Source organism: Falco biarmicus, chromosome Z (genome assembly GCF_023638135.1).
Source record: "Falco biarmicus isolate bFalBia1 chromosome Z, bFalBia1.pri, whole genome shotgun sequence".
NCBI lineage: Eukaryota > Metazoa > Chordata > Aves > Falconiformes > Falconidae > Falco > Falco biarmicus.
In genome coordinates, this window is record NC_079311.1 from 25,915,883 (window position 1) to 25,942,528 (window position 26,646).

Here is a 26,646-nt window from a genome sequence, read left to right on the forward strand (position 1 = left end):
GGTTTTAACAACATTTTAAATAGATATACTTTGGATGATATGATTCCATATGTTGCTAGTCATCCACCTGTAATACCTGTCAGTATTCCTGAACAAAGCTGGTCTCAGGTACCTCTGACTTCCTAGGTAAAAAAGCGATACTTTGTGACAGCTTTTAAAATATGTTTTGAACATACAGCTGTTACTTAAAATTGTTTATCTCATTGAAATTGTCAAAGACTGCATCATAAAACTTTAAATTTGTCATCTTTTTTTCCAAAAAAACCCCAAACAAACAAACAAACCCAGAAAACACCCACCTGACAGGCTGTGATCCTTTCTTAGACATAAGTTCCCAGCGAAAGTAATAGTAATTAGAGTAGTGCAGCTCTTCGGAAACAGCATTTCCAGGAGAACAGAGGATGTCCATTAGTCCTTGCAAATGGGTCTGATCTGTCATAATACCCATAGGGTTCCTCAGTTTTTTTGGATAAACCCCACAGTTTAATTCACTACAGCAAAAATGCTAGAGCTCTCTCAGCTGGAAGACACTGGGGACCCTGTGCAAGGGGATTAGTTTGGTATTTTGTTTTCTCATCTCATGAGCTACCTTCTGCAGAAGCGAAACATTGAATAGACTTAAAATCTTCTTTTATCACCATCAAATCTATTGTTCATCTTAGAAAAAGTATATTATTTTCCTGAGTGTAAAGTTTTTTTCTTTAATTTTATATATCTCAAAATAGATCTGTGAAACTATCATATTCTAAAAGTCTTACGCCATATTATTATCTTCTTCCAACTGTCTATTAGTGTAATTAAGTTTCCATTCTATAACTCTTCTTAATAGGCTCTGGATGCTCTGCAGTACATGCTGGGTACTGGGCTTTTGCCCAGTAAAGCTTGAAATCTGAGCCGTTAGATGAATGATCCATCTCTTTTTATTTTCATCAGAGGCACTTTGTCAGGATTTCTGTTTTCATAGCAAAGTTCATGATAAGGAGTCTGCAGTACTTGTAATGTATTTGTGCTGATCTGTGTTCTATGGGTTCTTTTGGCACTACCGTGCTGAAATACCGTGTTGAAAATGTTCCAGTGAAATTTGCAGCTGTACAAATATTCATAGCACAAATGAGGAGGAAAAAAAATTGGAAAAAAACCCTGGACTCATGCAGTTTGATCCCAGACATGTGGTTAGCATCTGATTCTTAGCTTTTAACGTAGATTCTGCAGTTTGTTGCGATGGTGTAGTGAACAATTTGAGGTTGTGGCACACTCTGGCATGTATGCCGCAAGTTATTTTCCCAGCTGTTTAAATCAGCCTCTACCAAACACTCATTGTATAGGTATGAATGTTTTCATATAGTTCAGGGAGTGCTCTCACTATATGCTTGTCTTATTATATCTAATTATACTAAACTGTAGTCTCAATGTTTTGTTTTTGTTTACTACATAGTCTTTCAGGGAATTTGAAGGCAGACCACTTAGCAATGCATTTGCTTGAAACTCTTAAAACTTTTAGTAATTCATGTATTGTTTTGGGAAGAACTCCCAGGACAATGTATTTTAGAAACACAGAACTGATGTATATAAGAGTTAGGAGTGATAAAATGTTTTGACATACAATCTCTGAATCTCTTTATTCCAAAAAAAATTAATAGAAAGATCACTTGATTGGTTACGAAGTACCAGAACTTGTTATTGTGTTTTTTTCAGTCATCTGAGTGCTCTGTATTGACAGACAGGTTTCTTTTCACTGTTGATATGACAAGATACTTTGAGGGACCTATATACAGAGAGGGAGAGGGAGAAAGATTTTACCTTTCATTGCCAATATTTGTTGCTCTCCATTATATGGCCTGTAGATATATAACCCATAAAAGACTGTGTTTGACAAATCAGGGTTTGAATCATTTGGTCCTTTATACCTAAAGATACTCTGTACTTTCAGTATGTGAATGTAGACATTTGCCAAGTCAAGTATCTTTTTGAGGAAGTCAGTTTAAAATGGGTAATATTTTTAAATGTCGTACTTTAAAGAACTACCTATATGCTGTTTGAATAATTGATGTAATTATAAGTAGTTGTGCAGCTAACTAAAAGGTGAAAGTGCTCATCCTGGAACTGGGAAAAGACAGCTTTCTATTCTCTTTGTAAGGAGTAATTCTAGATCAACAGTAAGCCTGTTAATGAAAAGAGATCCTTTTTCTGAAAGCATGGACCATCCGTGCAGCTGCGGTCCACTTGTTTTAATGCCACTGATCAAAAAAGCTGCAGTCATTTTTAAAGACTTTTGACCTAAGTTCATTTTTAAATATTAACATCTACTGGAGAAATAAAATTGCTCTACATTCAAAGGCAGTCTACAGGTAAAATGCCATTTTATTGTTCTTGTTTAGAAAAGAGATCTCTATTGAAAATGAAATCAATGTCCTGCTTGCCAAGTCAAATCATAAAACAAAACTATCTTACATAAATACAGCATAAAAGAAGTTTTAGAGCCCTAAATTAGAAATGGATTGCTACTGTATACTCACTTCACTGCAAAGCTAGTCAAAGGTTCACTGCAAAGCTAGTCAAAGGATTCAGTTTCATTTCGCTTTTTAATCTTGATAAAAGCTATTCCCTGAGAGTTTGAACATGCACCATAGGCGTCCTATTTTCCCATTATTTGCCTCTTCGTGCTTCTTCTCTTCACAAGACTTTCTGATACAACCAGGTTTCCTACACCAGTGGTCAAAGAGAAACAATATATTCTCACACTTATTAATATTTAGAATCTCTTTTGTTATGGATGAGAGTATGTCCAAAGGCTGCTTTTCCCAGGACGCTAATGTTTTTAAATGGCCTCTGCAGGCAACCGGAACTTCAGATCTGTAAGAGTGACACATGCAGCCCTGAAATACTTTCTTTTCTGCACTTAAATGCCAAAGAAGGTCAGGTAAAAAAACCTAGGTGGAAGAAGTTTAATTCATGCTGTTGCGTGGGAAGAGTGGTAATGCTTGCAGAACAAATGCTCAGCTTTGAATTGAAAAAAAAAAAAAAAAAGCAGTGGTTTATTATTCCTGTCTTCCCTTTCTGGCATTCTGCAGCAAAACTCGAAGTGGCTATATATTGGTTTTAAAGATGCAGAGACTATTGAAGAAAAATATTAAAAGCAATGAAGGGTGCATAATAATGCCCTATAATTAGTGTCAATTAAGTTTTATTTTATGTTTATATTGTGTATGGAGAAGACAGCATGTCAAAAGACTAAATAAACTGGGGGAAAAGCATGCTTTGTTCCTGTCCCTGTCAGAGATTTCTTGATGTCTTAGGAATTACACTTAATCTGTCCTGTTCTGTTTTCCTATCTGGTAAAAACACCTTTTCTGAAAGGTTTTTTGGATGGTGTATTCTACCCATGATACCAACGCTACAGGCAAGCCTTTATTCAAGCATGTTTTATTCTAATTACATGTTTATGTTGGAATAGTGCTTCAGGACCATTACTGAGACTGAAATCTCATTTTGGTGCATCAGCTAAGTGTTCTAGTATAGGCATAGTCAAATGCTTTGGCAGTGCAACATAGCACATGAATTGCAGACTCCTATCACTTGCCACAGTGTAAACATGGCATTTAGATATGGCTTTGTTGTTACACTTGTTTTGATTTTCTGTGAGGAAATTCAGTGAAGAAAATGCTGTAAACAGGACAGCAGACAAAAGAGTGGGAAGTTGCTAGGGGATTAGCTGTGTGCATGAAGACTTTCAAGTCTTCTAAGAACTCAGACTTTTTACGTTATGTCATTAAAAGTGGAAAGTCAGGACCAAGTTTTTCCATACAAAAAGTTTCACCTATGATTCCCAGTTACAGGGATGATACGGTATCAGATACACTGCGTATGTTGTAGGAAGACACTTGTGTAAATTCCTTAGTTAACCTTGAAAAGCAATGAAGTTTTTAAAGAAGGGTCAAAACAAATGCACTATGCAAAATCTTGAGGAAAGTGGTTTTTTGATAATGGGGAAAATTAAGTTCAAAATTGTATTTGTTATTTCTCTTTTTTAATCTTTTCTGATAGTTATTTTATTTGCTATATAGTAACTAGTACTATATATTACTAGTATAGCTAGTATTTACTGGTCTAGCAAACCATTCAGGTAAGTTTATATTCTTTCCCAAATTGAAAGATAGTTTTTAAGTTGTGTAAAATAACCTGCAGTTTGTCGTCTTAGCAGAAAAAGATGAATGAATACCACAAATTAATCAGATGTGCATTTTTTCTTCTTCCTGGGAGCAAACTTACAAAATCTCTCGAGTCAAAATAAAGAGGACCTGATCCCATTCTTTTAAAAAAAAGTCAGTGGCAACTTTATAGCTGACTGTTGGAGAGTATTGACCCCAAACACAGCACTATTTTTGTAAAATGATTTTCAGAACTGTATGCAATAGTTCATCAATTGAGGAAAAAGCCTATAATCAAAACCTATGCACATACACAAGAGGGAAATCAGCTTCATCCTGATTCTTTGACATTTTGTTGCTTTTGAGTAGATATAAATAAAAGTGTGTGTATCAGCTTTTCAGTAGTTATCCTGCAATCAGCTGGCCTAAAGAGACATTTCTCAAGTTACATTTTTCATCACTTTTGCACTGAACATTACACTTGGTCTTTTTCTTTCCCTCTGTTTCTGTCTCTATCTGTATGTATTCATAAAATATGAAGGATGCAAGAGCAAAAACATAATTAACAAAGATATCAGTTAACAAAGGAATCCAGTAAATTTAATTGTAAATTATTATTATTATTTATCTATTACTAATGCAGCTATTTGACAGTAATCCTCAAGTCTGCAACTAGAGCAGTCAGCTCAAAAAAAGACAAAAGAAAAATAAGGTATTAATTAGATCATGATTTTTCTACTCTTTGAAAGCTGTTTTATAAAGAACATACCCATGCCTCCAAAATCTTATTTAAATACCTTAGTTTGATTTAGTCTACGCATATTTCACATTTAGATTTTAATTCTCCAGTAAGGAGAATTCTTATTTCAGCATTTTTCTGAATCATACAGGAGTTTGGATTTTAAAAAACCTGCTTGTGCAGGTGTCTCATTCACAGTCAGAAAAACACTACTACTCAGGGAAAAAGGTAATGTTTAATACGTTTGGAAGAAATTCTATGGGCTAGCTTTCTATTCTTCAGTTTTGGAGATACTAAAACTTTTTAAGTTTAAAATGCAATGTCAGATCTAAGATTTTGGTTTTGTATATAGGAAGGTCTTGAAAGGTCAGGATCTTGGTGAAAAGCAGTAGGTTTCAGGAAGAAATCAGCAAATTGTGCTTAATGAGAACTGCCTTTTCAATAGTCCACATCACAAATTGGTTTTAAATGACCTACTATTTTTCATAAATATGCTCCATTAGCTTCTCTTCTGGTCACCTTCCTGTTCTTGATTCACCTGATTACACAGGTTTCCAAGTGGTCAGTCTATCTGGTCTGTTCTAATGTGAGGTGTAAGGGTGAATTCTTTTTTGCCCAAGAATCTTCTTGCCTTTATTTCCACTGCCCTTTTGCAAATCACTTGAATGAAATTGATTGTTGAGTGGTGCATCCATACCTGTTACATTGGTGTGCATGTCCAAGTGTTAAGAAGGTATTTCTTCCAAGTTCTGGTGCCTGTTTACACTGCCCTGAGAGCTCACCCTTTTCAAGAAACCTGAAAAGTTACTTGAAATTTTATTTTCTGTAACTTTATTTTTTCTTCATTTTCATTATTTGTTTGTTGCAGTTCCCCAGAATTTTTTTGTCCAAGCCTTCAAATTTTGCTGGTTTAAGATTCTGTGCTGATATTATACACCTAAAGCAGAGCGAGGAGTCTTAATGACAGTGGTTGCTGAGGAAAGAAATGTGGGTTTGTGTGTGTTCTACTTGTCAGTAATGAGCAGTACTCTACAATCTGTTATGGGTGTGGGTAAACCTTCCTGCTGAGATAGTAGAGAAATACAGTATTTAATGTAATTTAGTGCAGCCACAAAATGGTCCGGATCTTTGGTCATGAAAATAAGATAGTACCATTGAAAACTTCAGATTATGACAGGATAGGTCTGTCTCAGTGACTGATAATGCCTATTATAATGTACTTGTGCTGCCATACTAAGATACTGGTTTCAGTGCATCTGGAAAATGGACTGTAGGTGTGACTGAGAACAAAAATGTTTAACAGACATGAAAAATTTCTCATGTTTTGCTTGAAGCAAGCTTTTCTGTGATTCAAAGGGCGTGTGCCAGCCTGTAATGATTAAAGTAACAATTCTTAGTAATGATTCTGGAGAGTACTTCTTAGGGAACATCTTTTTCTTTGGGAATAACCTTCACTTGTTGCTGAAGAATACAGCAGAAACCATTGTCTGACTACATCCATAGTTCTTCTTTTGGAAATTTTCATATAAAATATCCGTGCCAGGAGAACTGTCATTTTTGTCTCACAAAGATAACCTGTAGAGCAGAACTGCTTTACACAAATACAGAATATTTGCACACTAGGATTTTGTTAGGAGTTCATTAATCGTGGGGGAACATTAATATCAAACTCTGTCAGTTCTGCTGCCCACTTGGAGGCTTAACTGGTTTGCTGCTGTAGGCATTCAGCTAAGCAGAAATGGTCACTGTTATCTCTGTAAAGTTGCTTGAGGAGAACAACATCCTGTGAAAGTATCTTAACTGAAAGGGTCGTTATCGTGCTTCTTGAACACTACAATACATTGATTTCTTGATAATATGCAAACTGAGGGTAGCTGCATACATGTTAGCTGACAAGTTGCTGCAGCAGGAGTTGTACATCTGGCACCATCACTCCAGTGACCAGCATCTCACTTCTGTATCATGTCCAGTCTATAGTAGTTCAATCAGAGCTGGTTTTTTTACTTCAGGACTGAAGTTATTTCCCATATGGCAGAGAAATTCTCTTAAGTGTCCTTTCAAAAAAATATGTATTTTACATTTACTAAACCTGAAAAAAGGAGACAAGTCTTGTTACTGTTTTGCATTAGGAAACATCATCTCATTGAGGTGATTGGCTGTAAAATCAAATTATTTTTTTCCAGTGCTTTTTTTCCCCTAGTATCTGATGTACCTAGTCTGGGGTCAAATCCATCTAAAAACCAGATGACTAAGGCAAGTGTGCTCACCAGTGTATTTTGGTGTCCTAAAACTGTGGTTAACCCACTTTTGCTAAGATTATGTGTGAGGTTTATCAGACTGTAGTCTCACTAGCTGAAAGATTTCAGAGGTTAAACAGAATCATGTCAAAATAGATTAATTTGTCTATATAGTTTGCATACCCTGTAGATACAGAGTTTGCAAGTGGGTGTAGAGATGAAGCTGGCCTTACATCTGAACTTTCTAAATCTATTGGCAGTGAACATATATTCTAGGGAGATGAGCATCATCTAACTACTTACTAAAAATGCAGGCGAGTGGGAGATAATGTGAAACCTATGCTTGGGCCCAGTGGAACTGGTAAGCACCTGTTCTAGTTGTTTTGACACAAGGAGCTTGTACAGTTTCTAGTGGAGCTGTGCAGCTGTTTCCGTAGCTTTAAAGTTGCAGCACAATCTTCTGGCACTGAGAGATTGTGCTTTGGAGGCCTGTTAAACATTTAGCCATGGTGGACACTGAATATGCCTCAGCAACAGGTTTATTGCCATGTGGAGGTACTTGTTTCAGGTTACTAGGTTGTATGTGTGGTATTGATCTGAACCAGTGAGCAGTTCAGTTGATTTAGAACAGGTTATTATATGCATTTAATTTCTGAAAATTGTCTCTGAAGTCTTGCTATGTAGTATACCTTTTCTTTTAAGAAATTGTTTCATTTAACAGTACTCTGTAAAAACATTTTGGCTACATGACTCTATTTTCTAACATTGAGCAGCAAGCCCATTAATATAAGGCTTAAGTAGCTGCGGGGGGTGTGTGTGTGTGTGTGTGTGTGCTTGCTCCCAGTACTGTTTGACATCTTTGAGGTATTTAGAATAAACAACAGGTAACAGACCTAAATCTAGGTGGTTTTGCCACTGACGTCGAAGGATTTGTTAACATATTAAAGTTCTCTTTATGGTTAATGCACTCCCTTCTTTAAGGTCTTCCAGTGTTTTCTTTTAGAAGGTGAGGAAAATATGTTTACATTTTGGTTTATAATGGACTCCAAACAAGTAGTCAAGTTTGTGTTTTTCATTGAGATGAAGGAAGAAACGTATTTCTGATTCAGGTGTATAATAAGGATGGATATATGGAAGAGGGCTGCCTGCACACCTATCAATTTATACTGTGTAAAAGCGATCACTTTCAGCAAAAGAAATTAGTTTAGAAGATGCAGTCAGATGATTTTATACCAATGCTACTTACATTAGCTGGTAACACGTTCTGTATATGAAAATTTCTCAGTTGTCCCCTGCCTTGAAATGATTAAATAGAAGTAAACAAGCAGGAATTGTGTTTGTTGAGGAGGCTTCAATTTTTTTTCCTGGCTGTGGCCTCCACTCCGTTAATTCTTTGTCTTCATCTGGTAACTTGAGGGCATATTAAGGCAGTGTACTCTTCTTGAAGCCACGTCTGAAACCTGTTTTAAAATTCTGACTAAACAGAATATCGCTGCCTACTGTTTTGGTGGATTCTCTGCAGAATTTTTCTGTCTGTACTCCAGATTATGCTCTAGTTTTTAGGTAGTTTTTAACTGCATTCAAGATGTTGATTTTACTGTAAAACCTTGTGTGATTTTGTTCCAGATAATTTCTCTAGGCATGTTCTGACCTATAAGTTAAATTTAGTTCAACAGCTAATTTGCAACAACTAGAATAGACAAAGATACTATAGTATCTGATTGTAAAAGACTGATGATTTCATTCAATGTCTCAGGGTCCTGGACTTTAATCTCCCAATAAACCATAGAGTATCTGTCTTTGTAAGTGTAATGTTCACATTTTTATCTTTCTATTGAGTCTTTTTAAAGAAGGAGTGGGTGTCTGTGGAAGGCTTCAGGGCAGGGAGTGTTTCTTTTAAAATTTTAGAAATTTTCAGCCAAGTGATGAAGCAATTGATTCTTTGGTTGTTTTGTTAATCTTTTTAAGATGTCCATGCAGATTTATTAGTACATTTATACTTTTGTGCACTTAATAAATGCATGCTTGTGTTGAAAACTAAGCAACTTTGATATGTATAATATGGTGTATTTACTGCTTTAAATGCGACAATTTTCATCAGAGTCTTTCAGGCCTTTAATGCATTTATACAAAATATAAATGCACTTTTCTTTTAAATATACCTACATTGATGTAGATAGTGATTCATGCTGGCAGAGTTCAGCCAGCATTCAGTGTAATTTGTGGATCTCTAAAAATTTTCTAATGGAAACGTGGATGTTCTGGAAATGTAGATAAATTACACCATGTCATATTTGAGTCTCTGTGAAAACTTCAGAGGTATTGCAGATTCCTACAGTCCACAGAAGACTGTTTGAAAACCACTACATTATACCAACAAAAAGCTAAGCTATGTTCATTCTCTCTTAACCACATCAGGCAGATATAACTTGAGTAGTATTATAGAATTATGGATTAGTTCAATGTTGCATTTGAAAAAAATGCAGCATAGGGAAAAAAAATATTTTTTTTCAGTACCAAATTTACAGTGTAATTTTGTTAAAACCCTTAATCATCTTGGCTGTGCTATTTTCTGTTTGTGTTATGCTGTTACCGCTGACTATTGGAAAGACGAAGGGAATTTGTATCTGGTGTAATTCAGACTTTTGCTTTTCCTTTACTGACTTTAGAATTGCAACTAAGATATAATTTGATATACAACAAGATATACTTGAACATGGCTGGATTAATTAAATGATAGTCTGCTGCTTTCTGTACTATTTATCAACCCTTACAGGGGCCATCTGCTTATGACACAGTCATGATGTCTCCTTTTAATTCATCTACCCTTCTTGTAAGTTTATCTGTAACTTTTACCATGAAAACGTAATCTTTTTTGGTTTGTTTAGGTTTTTGAAGCAGGAATAGGAGAAAAGGCTACTTTTTATTTGCACAGACATCCCAGAAAAGGAATTTCCAACAGTTTTATCTGCATGGAAACTTAAATTATTTTTTACACAAAAAGGGACCATGACTTAGTGATACATTTATAATTACAATTTAAGCCTAAATTTCTAACTTGTCATCTTAATGAAAGGTTTTCAGTGAAGAAATGTAAGTTATATTAATGGTGTGTAATAAGACCATTCTCCAGTAAAATCAGTCAGAAATGCACTCCATTTCAAAGAAAACAAGAATACAGGTGAGCTGGGGCTTTTTTCCCTGAAACAGTGACGTGAAAGTTAAGTATCTTCATCACTTGCACTAAAGTTTAGAAGACTGAAGAAGAGGTGTTGCCGTTTGGGGATTTCATTTGTAGGAATTTTCAGTTGCGAGTGACTTTGCCATAAAATCTGTGTAACCTGGAAAACAGAAGAGTAGAGAAACTTTCACATCTCCAAACCTCAAGCTAGCTTTATATTCTTCTCTCTTCTTACCACCTTTGTCATGGATCTGTCATACTTTGAAGAGTAATAGGCCAATAGCAAGGGAGAAAAAAGTCCACAGATTTCTTCTGATTACAGTACTTTCATGGCGAAAAAGATTAGTGGGTGAGTGGAGATAGATCATAAGCCATAATGAATTTTGTGTCTCCCACCACTAGTGAAAGTTACAGCTGCTGTGAATGTATGAAACTTTTTTCTGTATGTGAATATATAAAATATTTTTTTCCTTCCAAGATAAGGCTTGCTTTAGTGAAGCAGCTTCAGTTTCCTGAATTTTTAATGTGGCTGTTTTGTGGAGTGCAGTGAGAGAGGCTTATGGGTTCCGTTCTGTTACCATTCTTAAAAGATACGTACTCCATATGCCTCTGAAATATATATGGTACTAGCCTCTCAATGACATCTTAGTAATTTCCTGTGCGATTCTGCAACAAGTAACAGGCAGAATTGACACAAAATATTTGAAATGGCTGACTTCAGAAGGCTGGAAGAAAAGCTATCACATGTAGACTTATCAGAAGATAGTGTTATTTAGCTCCTGACTGATGTCCTAGCTAATAATGGCTTTTACAAGGTAGGTTCTATGCAGCATCTTATTTTTTGAACAACCAAAATGTTTAAGTACAAAGGATAGAGGTTTACAGCAGTGAGCACAGAGTTCTGGCACAAGTACTGTTTTGGATGAGAAGTTGTTCAAACTTTTTTTTTTAAACAATTACTGTCAATATGATTGAAGACAGAGATAGTTGAGGGAAAAAGCAATAACAACAAAATGTGGTGGAAGTCCATTTCAGGTTTGGGGACATATTTTCTGCAATATAGTAGAAAAAAAGACATCCAGAATAAAAGCAATGCTCACAGCTGGGAAAAACAGAGATACTGATCTATTGCAAGGATCAAAAATATTTTTTTTACATTACATGCACAAAGGTGTGTTTGGTGTTGAAAATTATATGTAGCAGCACTACTGATATTTCTGAATAATATTCACAGAAATTTTGACTTGCAGAGAGAGAGGGAAAAAATACTTTAAATCCTTGACAAAATTTTGCCTTTCTTTTTCTCCTCTTACTGTTGAAGAAAAAAGGAACTTTGGATTTGAGTTTAAATGTCATTACACTGACATATTCTTGTTGCCTTCTCCATCCCTGGTCAGTAGTTTTTGAGAACACATAGTCTGGAATTTCAGTAGCATGCAGATTGAAGTTTGAAAATAACTTACCAATATATCTCCCACAAGAAAATTTCCTTTGTACATGCATACACTTGAAAATTCTTGACCCATAATATTTAGTGAGAACTGGGGACCTGTCACCCGTACACCAAGTGGTCTGTACTGGGACTGTACTGTTCTGCATTCCATTAAAAGCTGTCAGAGGACAAGCCAAAGAAGAGTGAATTGAATGCTTAGATTATGTATCTGGAAATTTCAGTTAGCAGTAGTTCAGCTTTCACTTTCATAGTCACTGTTATGCTAACAGTACAACTGTACCCTTCTGGATTACAAAACAGAGAATGATTCACCATGTTCTTGCTCATAAAATTCTAAAATTCATGCTTAGGAGTATAAATAGTATTGGAAGGAATTATTCTTCCAGCAGAAAGGAGCAAATGTGTTTCTTCAGCCTGTGTGACTGCTTACGCATCAAGAAAAGACTTCAAAACTGCTGCAGATGCGGTACAGATAAATGCTTGCCACTTTCTAACAAGATTCCATGAACCACCACTCTTCATTTGGGAGTGTTTGACTGTTCAGACCCTTCCCATGAGCTAAAATCTGCTTAATTTTTTTATGAATTTTACCTGATAATGCAACGAACAGCTTTGACATTCCCAGAAAGATTGTTCTTACAGAAGACAAGGCAAGATTCTTGATTCATTTATATGTATGATACCACTGTTGAAGGGAAGGACTTTTCCTGTGACAAAGTGGAACAAAGGGTTTGCTGAAAGGCTCAAATGTAGCTCCAATAGTTTTTTATTAGGACCGTGTTTAGACTGCAAGTTTTAAACTTTATTAATGGGTAAAGATACCAAACCTCAAAATTCCAGTGGTTGCCTGACCTAAGGTGTGTTTGTATGTGGTTATCACTATAATCACTAAGATGACTTTCACTTAAGCTTGCATTCAGTATTCTATTAATTTAAATGTATGTATGTATATAAAGGAATACATGCAGTGCCATTAAAAACTTCCGATCATTATTGAGTGATATTATATCCTCAATTTATCAGGGACCTTTTTCTTCCTCCCAAGCTTTATCACAGATAATACTGATAGGCATTACCTATCATTTGTGGCAAACATGTATTTACTATGATTTTCACACCTGCATTAAGAAAATATAATACTTTATGTATCAAAAATTGCTATTGCCATGACAGCACAAACTGAAAGGAAAAGAAATAGCTGACATGCAAATAGAATGAACCATTAGCTCCCAGTATACAGCTTTGCTTGACCTTATACTTGGGCCACTGGTTATATCCCAACTGGCAAACAGAAGAGTGTGTTTTTCAGTATTAAGGCATTCCACTTTTTGGAAAAAAACAGTACTTGATACAAAATGGGATAAATTTTTATCTTCTAAATTAGTGTTGTCTGTGTGCATTCCAGTTCTTTATCTAGCCAAGGAAAAAAAGAAAAGACAAAACCCCCCACAATTTTCACTTCATTAAAATCTTGATTTTTCTTTCAGTTTTTAGTTTCTTTTGAGCAAGGTGTTCTGAATGAAGTTATTAGGTAAGCTATTGCTTTTTTATATAAGAACATAAAAGGAGAAAAGTTCCATGTTTATATTAAGCAGTCAAAAAGAAAATTATGCCTACTAAGCATCTTAGATAAGCAGTCGCTCCAGCAGTTGGTATGGATGTGCATTTTTATTTTGTTGAAGATGTATTTATATTTTAAATTTGGGATTTTATTAATGCATAGTACTAATAACTAGAAAATATCTAAATGGCATAAACTCTTCTGTATTTTCTTATCTGGTTAGATAAAAATTCCAGATTTTGTCAGAGAGGACAGGTTCTACTGTGCCAAGCTGCTTTCCTATATAGTTCCCAAGAAAATGGCCTTTATTACTAAGGGAATCGTTTAGATGCATGAATGTGAAGTACACTGGAGAAATACTTCATAAAAAGTATTTTTCAAGCCCTTAGGAACTAACATTTTTTGTTTGCATTTCATCATGCTAATTATTGTTTAAAGAGTTCCTTAGGTGATTACACTCAGCTAATTTTATGAAGTTTCATTCTATTCATTATACAGGACAGCTAATTAATGCTGTTATATAATGCTGTAAAATGTTATTATTCTAAGGAAGATTGTATAACTGTTGAGCTACCAACATCTTGCAGATGTACTGGAGGTATCACTACTTGATGGCAGTTTGATGACTGCATTGAAATATTCTTGGAAGAAATAACAGATAAAATAATGTTTTTTTTTCGTGGAAACACAACTCCAGCTTTTGTACTAGAATATTCACAACATGTTTCAGTTATTTAACAGAGATGATCTTTAAAATCAGTTCCCTGAAAGTAGACCCTTCATTATTTTTCAGGCTTACTTGTGATAATTCACAGTATGGAACCTGTTTAAATTATCTGCATTTCTCCCTGGCAGTTGTACTCACTCTCAGCATCCAGTTGCATTGATTTAAAAGAACAACCTCAGTTTCATTAGTCATAACGAAATTAATGACAAGTTACATCACTCTTTTCTGACTGTTTGGGTTTTTTTTCAAAAGCAGAACAATATAACTGCATTGGAACGTATTAAATGTTATGTTAACAGACACAAAGTCCTGTGTTAAAGTTAATTTGTGTTGAGCTGTGGAGTGATACATGCCGACAAAAACAGAAAAATGCAAAATTGAGGCTGACAGTCTGTCCTTTCCTGATTGTATAGATTTGTTGCAGCACATGCTATATGTAACTTCATGCTGTGATTTGAGACCTAAGCAACGATTAGCACAATAGGAAACAGTCAGAGCAGTCTGTCAGCCACTACATCAAATTTTGTTGTCCTTTTCAGATCTCTTTAAAGATCTAAAAGATACTTTCAATAATATACTTCAACTCGGCAATTTTAACAAAAGTATTGTATCAGTTCCATAATTCATAAAATTAAATTAAATACATGCTTTTACATGCAATGTATATGTATTTCAATCATACTGTGGTTTTAATTTAAAAATGACAGGAACACATCTTTACAACAGCTTAAAATATATTTTGGCAAAGATACATGTGATTCTATTATGTATTACAGCATATCTAGAAAGTTAACCTGGACCTTGAATTGGTTGTGTGAACCCTTTTCGCACCTTCTTCCGTGGGTGTCCAGTCTCCTCTCTGTTTGTGGAGATTTGCCTTTCCCTGACAAAATGCAGTGCTTGTGCTTCTGCTGATCACTGCAAAACCTTTAACAGCAAATGGTGTTTCCAGAGCTGTCTTAAACTCTCAGGTACAAATGTACTCTGGCATAAACAGATGTCTTCACATGCTTAAGGTTTTAAAATAGTACTATCACTGTCTATATTTGTATCATCCTGCCATATCCTACCTTCATACCTTCTCCTGTCTTACTGTGTTTTGCCTCATCAGCAGTAGAAATAGAAACAACATTGTTCCCACTATACTTGTACTGTATGTATTACTCCTGTCCCATAGCTATAGCTGTCCCAATGCTTTTGAATCACAGAATCATGGAATCATTGTGGTTGAAAAAGACCTGTAAGGTCATCTAGTCCAACCCTTAACCAACCTAACACTACCAAGTCCACCACTAAACCATGTCACTAATATCTGCACGTTTTTTAAATACCTTCAGGGATGATGAATCAACCACTTCCCTGGGCAGCCTGTTCCCGTGCTTGACAACCCTATCCAATCTAAACCTCCCCTGGCACAACCTGAGGCCATTGCCTCTTGTCCTGCCACCTCCTACTTGAGACCAACACCCACCTTAATACAAGCCTCCTTTTGGGTAGTTGTAAAGAGCAATAAGGTCTCCCATCACCCCTCAGGCTCCTTTTCTCAAGGCTAAACAGCCCCAGATCTGGGAGCCTCAGCCGCTCCTTGTAAGTCTTGTTCTCCAGACTCTTCACCAGCTCCATTGTCCTTCTTTGGATGCACTCCAGTACCTCAATATCTTTCTTGTAGTGAGAGGCTCAAAACTGATCACAGGATTCAAGGTATGGTCTCACGAGCCAGCGCTAGGTCTGTAGAGAAACTTTCTACGTATCATAGCCATATTAATGTTAGTTCCATAAATAAAAATTGTTGTGGATGAAAGAAGGCAAAGCTAGTGTATGAAGTTGGTCTTTTCCAGCTAGATAAGATAAACATTAAAAATAAAATTCAGGTATCTGAAAAGTAAGAAACCGTTGAAAGATCAGTGATGGTGCACCTGAATTATTTTGTCTGAATGTTTTATTTGAGGCTTCTTTCTTTAATGCTGTGGAAATGTCATAGTAGTATCTCAGTCACATCACTAGGTAATGTCTGTTATTGCTGCTGTTTTCCAGACAGCTTTTCTGATACAAGCGTAAGCATTCTGCATTTCTTCATTTGTTCAATATGTTTTAGACTAATCTGGAGGTTTCTACCACTGTCTGAAGCTGAGTACTTTCTTCTTTCTCTTTATGGACTTCTTGAGTCTCCTGTTTTTAAAGTAGTGGCTTTCAAACTGTCATCCTGAAGACTGGGAAGTAGCCATTGGACGGCTATTAAACACAGGTCTTTTGCAGACAAATTTGATAATCAGGATGTGATGGCTTATGGGTTGTCCTGAGGCTTGGCATTGAAGTGGTTTGTTCGTTCATGTTTTCAGCAGCTCACTGCACAGCCAAACTGTTACAGACATGCATGGGGCAAGCAAAATACAGTGTTTGATGCCAACATTATTTCTGGGGGGAGGGGGTGGGGGGGAAGCCCAGGAGTGATTATAGAGGAAACATAATGTCTCAGAGAATGATATTCCAAGGCTATAAAGAGTTTTAATAAAGATGCTACTATTTTTTGTTATTATTTATTTGTGGATTTCTGGGGGCTATACAGATAAATCTATACATGTAGGAATTTTTTCCTTTTTTTAACTTTTAAAATGTAATTTCTGCTCCTTTCTTCTTTCAATTTGTGTTATATTTCACATGATCACTCACCTTCTGCCCTGCCTAGCCATTTCATAGAGCTAGATCTGTTTTTGTAACACAATCCATAGTACCTTGAAATCCACAGAAGATTTTTCATTCTGTTCAGTACTGCTCTGTCGAGCCCATATTCTGAGTTCCTAGGCCTACAGCTTTCCAAGACTATGCAACACTCCTCACCCTATTACATGAATCTCAGTTTTCCAGTCTTCACTTACCATTTTGCAAGAACTCTGAGTAAGGATAGCAAATATGAACTGGCTGAGTTAGAAAAATAAATATCTAATTCTTCATTAATAATAACTAGTACTCCTAAAGCTGAGAACTGTTTAAAATTGTATAAATATCTTAAAAAGACATTGGTTGGGTGTGCTTCTGGGAGTTAAAAAGTACTTCCTGTGTATGTTTATTGCAGTGCATGAACAGTCTGTCTGGTGTAGCATCTTGGTTTTATTGTCTGTTACTTTTCATGAGTTTTGGTGAACAGTCAAGTATCTACCCTCATGATGAGTACTGAACAGTTATACACCAGGAGTTTTACAACAAAATCCAAAATTTTCAGTAGCCATTTTTTTCCATTTTTAGATTGTAGACCTAAAATATTTTTTAAGCAATCTTTATCTTCTAGTAAGTATTTCTTTGGCTTGTCTCCCTTTAAAATTAATTGTAATTAATTTTAAAATTAATTAAAATCTATGTACTAAAAATGTATCTATTACTTTCTATTTGCTGCTAAGTCCATAAAAACTTACAAGTTGTTACACTAAATCATGTTTTAAGTAGTCATTGTTATCATCAAACAGTGTGAAATGCTTTAGTGCATGGCAGAAGTAACATGTTGTCGTGTACTTATTGGATGTTCTCCTTTCTCCAGTCTTCTGGTCTTTTTGATGTGTAGTCTTTCAAATTGATAAATTTATGAGTCCTTTTTGAAAGGGCAAAATGCACAGTCCTATTGTTCTTCAGCTTAGGATCTCTGTTTTCAACATTTTGCCTCTGTGGCAGAATGAGTATAGACCTCTGTCATAGATGTCATCCTTTGTCTCAGCAAGTATTTACAGACCATTGAGCAGCCTTTTCAAAGTCAGTATTTATTAATCAGAAGAATACAGTAGCTAGAGTCCTTCAACAAGAAGGACAAAGCTAAATTTGCAAAAGGGTATGTTCCCACATCATTTAGGATTACTTTCTGTCATTCTCTAGAAAGGCGCTCTTATCTTGGCTGATCCCACAATTGAACAGGCTAAACAGTAAAATCCCTCACTGTGAAAACATCTTTTTCTGTCTCTGCCCCCTCTCTTACAATCCCATGTGACTCAGGACTAACTAAAATTATTTTTTTTTTACAGTCAGCGTCTCAGCATCCTGATTTTTATTTCTTTAGTGAAATTTGGACTTGCCAAACCCAACTCTATCAGAAGTTTGGTATAATAAGAGATGGTGAATAAGAGATTGTAATAGTATTAATTATATATATATATATATATAACACATACTCTATATGTACAATGATACACATACTATTATCCATCACTTATAATTGTATATTAATATATTTAGTAAGCGATATAAAGTGAATTTCTGCCAGTTTATTGTCTCAACCTGTTCCAGGAAAATATTATGTGGATTTTACATCTGGTCTGTATGTGTTGTTCCGCATTCTGTGACTGTCTTTATAGCATCTGAAATGCTCCAAGATCCAGCTTTCTCAAGGCATTCACAGAAGTTCATAAGCAGTGCATACACCAGTTCTCCAAACAATGCCAGATTTCAAAAAAGATTTTTTCTTTCCTATGTCTCTGGGTTATTGCATGTACCTCACATCATTGAAGATTATAGCCTTTATTTTTAATGCTGTCTAGGTCTGGGTTTTCACTGTCATCAATAATTGTGACTGTCATCTCTGAATGCTACTAAGTTCCTGCATGCAGTATCAGCCTGGAGTAACAGCTTTCATATGTTAGGTGCATGTTGTTTAAACAAGCTCAAACCCCATTATCTTTTTTGAAAAGATTGTATTTAAATTCCCGTGTGTATCTTTTGTTCCTCTTTTAAGGGGTAATTTTTGGTGTCTTTGTTACCCCAAGATAAAATTTGTTTCCATCTTTGAACTGGAAAAGGAAGTAATCGTATTTCAGTCTATAGCACTTCTTCTCAATCCTCTTCTGACAAAAAAAAAAAAAAAAAATTACATATCCCTTGTCCACAGAGTCAGTCACGTCATCACAGAATAGCCATCAGTTTGACCAGGCTTCGTTTCCACATGGTAGATCTGTGCTGGCTGTTCCCCGTCATCTTTGTGTCCTTCAGATGTGGCTTCCAGGAAAATTGGCTCCATGATTTTCTTGGGGATTGAAGTCAGGCTTACTGTTTTCCATTTGCAATCAGACTGTGTCTGTGGCAATCATGGAGATTACTCCTAGGCAAAATAATGGAAAGAAGAAAAGTTATGTTTTAGTGTCCTCAGGCAAGTGAAAATAGAGCAGGTTTTAACAGCTTGGTCCACAGGGGCTATTTGTCTTAAAACCATGGGGTTAAAGCAAGCGGCAACTACCACTTTCAAGGTCCATCTCTGAAATGGGTATTCTAAAATATTTTCATGAGAGGTGTGCAGTCAGGACAGAACCAAGTATGCTGCATGGCTGCTGTTTCCAGTAGTAGTATCTTTTTGCATCCTCATCTTCAAGATTTTGGGCATTTCTTTGCTTGGGCAAACTTACAGATGTATTTAGCATTAATTCATTGTTGTCGATGTTGAAAATTTTTCTTAAAGAGTCCTGTATAAAATACAGCAAACCTTTTTGTATGATTTTGTCCATGGTTTTGCCTTGTTCTTAGTGTAGACTTCTGAGAAAACAGCTGTTAAACACCTGTTACATTAAAGGTGATTTTGAAAAATTACTCTTTTCTGCTTTTTCAATTTCATTTCTCACTTATGGCAGAGTTTTACTTGGATATATAGGACAACAGGTAGGTTTTGTTTAATCACCTTTGTAGAAATGTACTATTTTGTTTATGGTTTTGTCTGGTCAAATATGCAAGATGAAAAAGTAAAGCAAGCACTAAGATTAATTGGACTTGGGAAAATCATAGCCCTCTAATCGCCCCATGTGTCTGGGGTTTGAACTATAGAATAAAAGCTGATTTAGCAGTTGCCCTTTTTCTATGTACCAGCCAATAAAGTTGGCATTGAATACAGCACTGTATACTGTACACACTTAATGGTACCATATACTACAACCGGACCATGATGGATTAATTATATACTAATTACTTTTATGTCTCTTACAGAAAAAAAAAATACCTGTGTTAAATATATTTTATGTAGAAAAATATAAAATTAAATACTTTTCCTGCATAAAAGCAGCCTCTGCCATGTTTCCTTTCACAAGTGTTAGGTCTTTTCAGTTCCTTGGGGCTTTTCTTGCCTCCAGGCGTTATCTTTAGGCTTCCTTAGGTAACTAGTACTTTAAATAATGAGATTTTATTTTCAAAAGAGAAGCCAGAAATACATTGTTTTAAAATGTATGTGTTATCTCCTTCAAACAGATTTTTAGTCAAAATTGCAGTTGTATCACTAGTTGAGTGGTTTGCCACCATACTTCCAAATCAAGGTCAAAATACTCATCCAGAGAGAAGGGATTTAACCAGATTTCCTGAACTCTTGGAGAAAACAGATTTGCTCAAGGGATAGAGTCTGTCTCCTTTTCATTTCTGTGAGGCATCTTATTAGATTGGTTTCCCAGTGTGGTCATGCCCCTATATCTTTCTGCATTTTATTGCAGTCCCATACTTCATTCTCAAGAAATGTTGCCCATAGCCACATATGCACAAAGGTAAAACAATAAAATTATCACAGGGGACCTCAAGCAGCCTGAGGCAGGTGAAGACAATAGATAAAACAAAATACACCAAGTATTTTAAAATGCAGGCTTGCCATCCAGAGAGATGATACAGCATTCCATTGGGAAACTTTTTCAGACTGGGCAACTTTTTTTCTAACCTTTTTTAGTATTTACAAAAGCTTATGTCTTTACCTATTTACATACCTTTCTGGTTACTGTGTTCTGTGAGCACTTGCTATAAATATTAAAATAATGCTAGTATAAAATATTTTCAAAAATAACACTAACAAATCTCCCTTTTGCATCACTGTCACTAGGGAAAAGGACTTAATTGCTTCCCTGTTTGCTTATTATATGGATGTGTGTACTGTAAGAAAAACTAGTTAGTGAATTAGGATTGACATCTGATTTGAGAACAGTTAAGTTCATGGTTACCTCTTCTTTTTATGTATTTACTTTTATTACAAGGGAACTGCTTATACAGATAAAGTCAGGAATGTATTTAAGTGGTTGATTATAAATGGGATTGGCTGAGTTCCCTGGTAGAAAGCCAGTTCTTGTACAAATTCTGTCTGTCTTGCTCTGCTATTTCATGGTGGCACTGAAATGTAGATGTTAGGTGAGTTCATGATGATGAAGGAAAAAATAGGTCATACTACCTGTCAACTGGACATGCTGAAGCCTAAGCAGAATTAGATTTTTGACTGGGAAACCAGCACGAACTGAAATTTTGGAGTGATATACCCGTGATACCCTTTATTTGGGAGCAGATGAACTACAGTGCTTGATGCATAAAATATATCAGTATATGATGAACAAGCATTTATTTAGTCATCGAAACACCCTTAGAAATTTGAAACAGGAGTAGATGGATTATATAAAGAGTTGTATCATGCAGTGAGTTTTATACAAATGGTTTTCATTTAAGGCAGACGTAATGTGAGTTGTGAGCTATGATTCCTGTGCTGGGTGAGCAAAGCAGCAGAGAACTCAAGCAGTGATTTCTTCAGCTGCTGTCTGTAGGTACAGCAGTAAAACATCTTTAACAAATGGAAAGGGGATTAGGCATGTATTGCGTCTCTGCACATAACAGATGAGATAAACTGCAAGACCTCATGCAATTTGCATGGCATATAACTGTCAATCTTATCAGTGCAGGGGTAAACACAGCCCCTATCCATTGGTGGGAAAAATGATCAAACTTTTGCTTATGGCATCAAGATTTGCTCTGAAGAATCAAATTCTGTTGCCTTAATTCAGGGGAAAAAAAGGTCACTGAAAATTTTTCTGAAAAGAAGTTTTTAGAGGTTTGCATTTGTAAAGAAGAGCCTTTTCTATGTATAAGCAATATTTGTATTAACTAAATATTCAATACTTAATATGTTGTATACTGTGGTGGGTATTATTAACATATATAAGTTAATGTTCTAATTTGTAAATATAATAAAATATCAAAATTAGTTGGCAGTATATTGTCTATGTACTCAACTGTATTTTACAATTGAAAAGTGTTAGTGTCTAGTTGGGCTAATCTATAAATGCCTTTCTACATATCACTGGAAATGGAACATCAAACTAATATTGGTGACTGGTAAAGCTTCAATGCATTCAAATGTTTACAATTTATCCACAGAAATTACATCTTTCTTTTCTGTTTCTAATTCAACAGAATAATGGAAATGAAAGATGGAAATACTGTTTATCTTTTAAAACATTTTTCTGTAGCCTCTCCTGAGCTTTGTCCACTCATAGTTTACATAATTGAAGCAGATGAGAGCAACTTTTAACTCTACCAACAGAAGAATGTTTCACAGTCCACTAAGCTGAACTGTTAACACCATTCTCTTAACATCTAAATGTATAGTGTTCTTTACTAATTTTATTTTTATTACATCTGCTTATTGCAATTTTAACTTCCATAAGCTTCCTCCCAGTTTTTTTGTACATTAGGCTTTTCAGGAGCTAGTAGATAGTTATCAAAGCCACCTTAATAGCTTTGGCTATATAATAAATCAAAGATAATGGAAAGTTCCATAAGAAGACTATTACTTTGTAATACTTGGTTGACTGATTGATTTCTACTCTGTGTTAAACCCTTAGAGAGGTTGGAAATTTTAAATTCTAATTCTTGCACATTTAAATGCTTTTGACATTAATGAAAAAAGAACTTAATAAACAAATGCTAGAATGTTTTTTGCATGAGTGCATGTATATATATAATGCCCTGGTGTCAGGGTGATGTCAATCATAATCAATTTTTAAAAACATTAACATCCAGTCCTCACTGAAGGCTGACCAAATGCAGTTCCTTTTCCATATGCAGTGTGTTAGGGGTTGAAAGGAGCAAAACAGCAACACAGTTAAACCTCACAGAGGTTTATTTTCAGTTAAATTGGACTAGGATTTCTTGATAAAGGAAGTACTTTATTGTGTAGTGGGTGCATGTCAGTAAAAATATGTTTGATTAGGTGTAGTTCTGCTTAATACACCGTATTTCCAAACAATTTCATTTGCTAAGATTATGCATAACCTGGAGCATTTGTTTTCAGATTTTAAAATACATTAAAATTAAATTAAGCATAGGCCAAATATCTATTGTTCATACCAAAGATATGTATGTTTTTTCCATTGTAGTGAACTTAAACTTAAGAATGGTCATGACTAAATTATAAATGTTAGATTACTGTTTTTTTTAACATATTAGTGTAATACCTGTTTCTGATTTATTTTTTATATACACAAAATCAAGGAGGAAATCCTCAAGATGATGCACTGCCAACTGTAGTTTACCAAAACAATCCTGGAAAATAAATACAGCAGTCTCATCCCCCCAGTTTTGTTAGATGTGAGAGCTTGTTGCCTGCTTAGATCAAGTCCAGCAGTGGACCTAACCATGACAACATTCTCATTGCAACCATTTGTTTCACAGTTTGCGCACAGTTAAATGGAGATCTTTCCTCTCTGACTAAAGCAGTCATTTCTGCCTGTATTAGCAGATGCATTTAGCTATGTCAGTTTAACTTAATCAGTTTAAAATAAAATGAGACCAAATTACTATTTGCTCTTAATGGTGCTGCACTAAGGACAAAGTTTCTCTTATTTTTCCAACTATTCCAGCTGTTCAGCTACAAGATGCTACCTCTGCCTACAGAACTGGTGCTGCATAGGTCCTTTCGCCTTCTCAGCTACAACAAACTACCATTTCAACAGGAAAATATTTTTGCTTAATACAGCTCAAGCCTGTGGGGTGATTTTCCAATTCCAGTTGGAGACATTACACTTTATCTTGTGCTATGTAGGAGCTGTACATCAGCTGATTTCCGTTCCACCAACCTCACCCTGGAAAAGGAAACGTAAAATTTCACTTTTGCCAAAATAAATGGCAATATAAAAAAGTGAGAGAAAATAATTGGATGTACTGTTAAATATTCACACACAGAGAGGTTCATATGTCAAAGCCAGCATCTTTAAAATTACACCATGGATTTTTGTGTACCCACCTCTACTTACTTTCAATGTGTCATGTTCTTCTGTTTGGTCACTCACTATATTTTTAAGCCTGGTTGTCATTAGTATTGAAACACACCTTTGACTGTTCTTTACTGCTGATTGAGTTACAAGTTCCTAAGACACAGAATCCAGACTTGTAAGGCTTTTACTGTATGTTTTCTTGTTAAATTATTGCCAGACTTTCTGAGAACAGCAACATATTCTGATTATTGTGGGCAAATGCAGAGGAAGAAAAGCTGTTGAGCAATGCAAACATTTTCTTAGCTGAAGCTTGTGGCTTAAAGTATTTTGCTCAAACAAGCAGAAGAGCTGTGTGTACTCAAGACTTCTAAAAGAACTCAAGGATGAAATAGCCGAGCTCCTAACGGCACTGTGTAATCCTTCACTTAAACCTGCTTGACTACCACAGGACTGCTTGGCAGAGGTATTTCAAAAAAAGTTTCAGGAAAGATCAGATAAATATTAACTGATAAAACTGTGGTCTTTATAAGGCAAATTAGTAGTAATATGGAATACAATTAGTGAACACATTAATAAGTATGACATATCAGGGAAGAGCTGACACAGCTTCTGTTCTATGAGAGGTGCTGTACAATCGTATCAGACAAAGTACTTTGAAGAAGTCAGGAAGCAATAAGGAAGACCTGATTCCATACATTCTGTTGGGAACTCCAGAGAGCATTTGCAAAGGAGCTAAGCAGGCATGAAAGGTGGAAGTCCAGGATCAAGTTTTACAGCAGGTTCCAAACAAAAAAAGAGAGGGTGGTTTTCAAAAGAGAAGGTAGCTGAGCCAAGGTATGCCTTGCCACAGGCTGTTGTGGAACCTGAAAAATTTTTGTGGATTACAAGACTGATTAGATGAATTTACAGAAGTAGAGAGGCATAAATCCCAGTTCAGAAAGTCCCTAATCCACTTTTTTTTTTTTTTCTGAGAGGAAAGTTTTCTGGGAAAGTATTGTTACATTTTCACCTGTTCTCCTGGCCTTTCTTTATCTTCCACTGTTGAGTGCTGAATTGTGTCTCTTTTCTCTGACCAAGAGTGTTCTTGTGAGGATGCAGTCGCACACCTTGACATTTTCTGAAAATATAGCCATTGGTGTTTTAAAATGGCATACTCTTTTTGCGTTTGCTGGATGAACTGTTGCAATATATGACCACAGTGTAACACTGTATGCTGGTCAGAATATTCAGTTTTCCAGGAAGGTGTCCACTAATCTGGGGGCAAGGAGTTGCAAGGTACAAGATAAATATGTTACTTTCTACTAGCATATGACAGCATATTGAAAGTCTTCAGTAGTCTGTAATGCAGTAATTGATTTCTGGTGTCATTTGTAATTGGATTAGAGAAATGTTGTCAATTGATTTTACGTATTGGAGAATACCCAGCTATTTAATACTGATAGACAGAAAATCTAGTATGTGCTTACGGCATCTGTGGGCTCTGTAGGAGCAGTTAGGTTGAGACAGTGGTGAGGAATGCTGCAAGGGAAAGGCCAGCCAGACAAAAATATTACCCATTCAGCAGTGCTAATCTAAAGTACACCCCAGCCATGGTCAGCCTAGGACATACCTGATGCACAGATTAAGACACACAGGTTGACTGAAGCATGAAATTTCATTCAGTTATTTGTGTATGTACAAATGTGGAACACGGGTGAAGGCAGCAGATTAACAGTTGTCTGAAAATCAGTCTGGAACTTCTGAACTGCTAAATACATTTGCTTAGAAAGCCCTGCTCCCCAAATGTCACAGCTGGAATTTTTTTAGTTTCCATTTTGTTTTTTAGGTATCATATTGATATGTAACATCCTGAGGGTTTTTTATTCCATTTTGTGTTGTTCTCGTAAATATTGTTACTTATACAAAAAAAAAACCCTGGTGGTTGTCTCATGGTATCATTGAAGTTCTGTTCTGGCTTTCCTAATAATTGATAGAATACAGTAATGACAATGTAGTCCAAAAATCATGCATACACACTTTGATGTATGGAAAATTACTCATGCTTTCCAAATCCCAGGGATTATCTTTTTCATTCTTTAATGTTTCAGAAAAGTAACACTAGTAACAATCGACTGGTTAAAGTATAGATCTTCAGAAGACAAGCATTGAAGGCCAGTTCTTCAAAGAGGCTTCACGATCTGTCATTTGATAATTATTTTGTAATTTTTTCAATAATTATTAAGTCCCTTTTCCATTATGTAGAAATATTTTCATCTTTATATTAAAAAATAAACAAAACTTAACTGAGGTTTAAATAAGGTCCTACTTTAGAAATGAAATACTTTACCCACAGAAATGCCAAAACAGCTATCAAATGATGAATTTACATGTTTAAAATTATGTGTTGTTATACAACAGTTTTCTATGAATATTCTGTTGTAAAATGGTGGTTATGAATAAGAAAGAGAATCTTCCATTCTTTCAATTTGTTTTATATGTGCATGTGAAGATACCTACATGAAATCTCATGCTTCAAACCATCTTTTTGCCACAATCAGGGCAGCTTCTTGGACTAATGATGCTTTAGTCTTCAGCTTCTGCACACAGTATAACACCCTTTTTTGGTCGCTCAATAGTATTATCCCCT

At 35.5% G+C, this 26,646-nt stretch overlaps 1 protein-coding gene and 1 long non-coding RNA gene across 4 annotated transcripts in view; one reads left to right on the plus strand and one right to left on the minus strand.

Annotated features, from left to right (window-relative positions):
• The window catches only part of FBXL17 (F-box and leucine rich repeat protein 17), a 281,652-nt gene that overhangs the window by 237,067 nt on the left and 17,939 nt on the right, over positions 1 to 26,646 (plus strand). The gene's annotated exons all lie outside the window — the stretch shown is intronic.
• Positions 18,233 to 26,646, minus strand: part of LOC130142319 (uncharacterized) — a 93,025-nt gene continuing 84,611 nt past the window's right edge. Inside the window, exon 3 of the long non-coding RNA XR_008819356.1 lies at positions 18,233 to 19,123. This is a non-coding gene — a long non-coding RNA (uncharacterized LOC130142319). The remainder of the gene's footprint in view (positions 19,124 to 26,646) is intronic.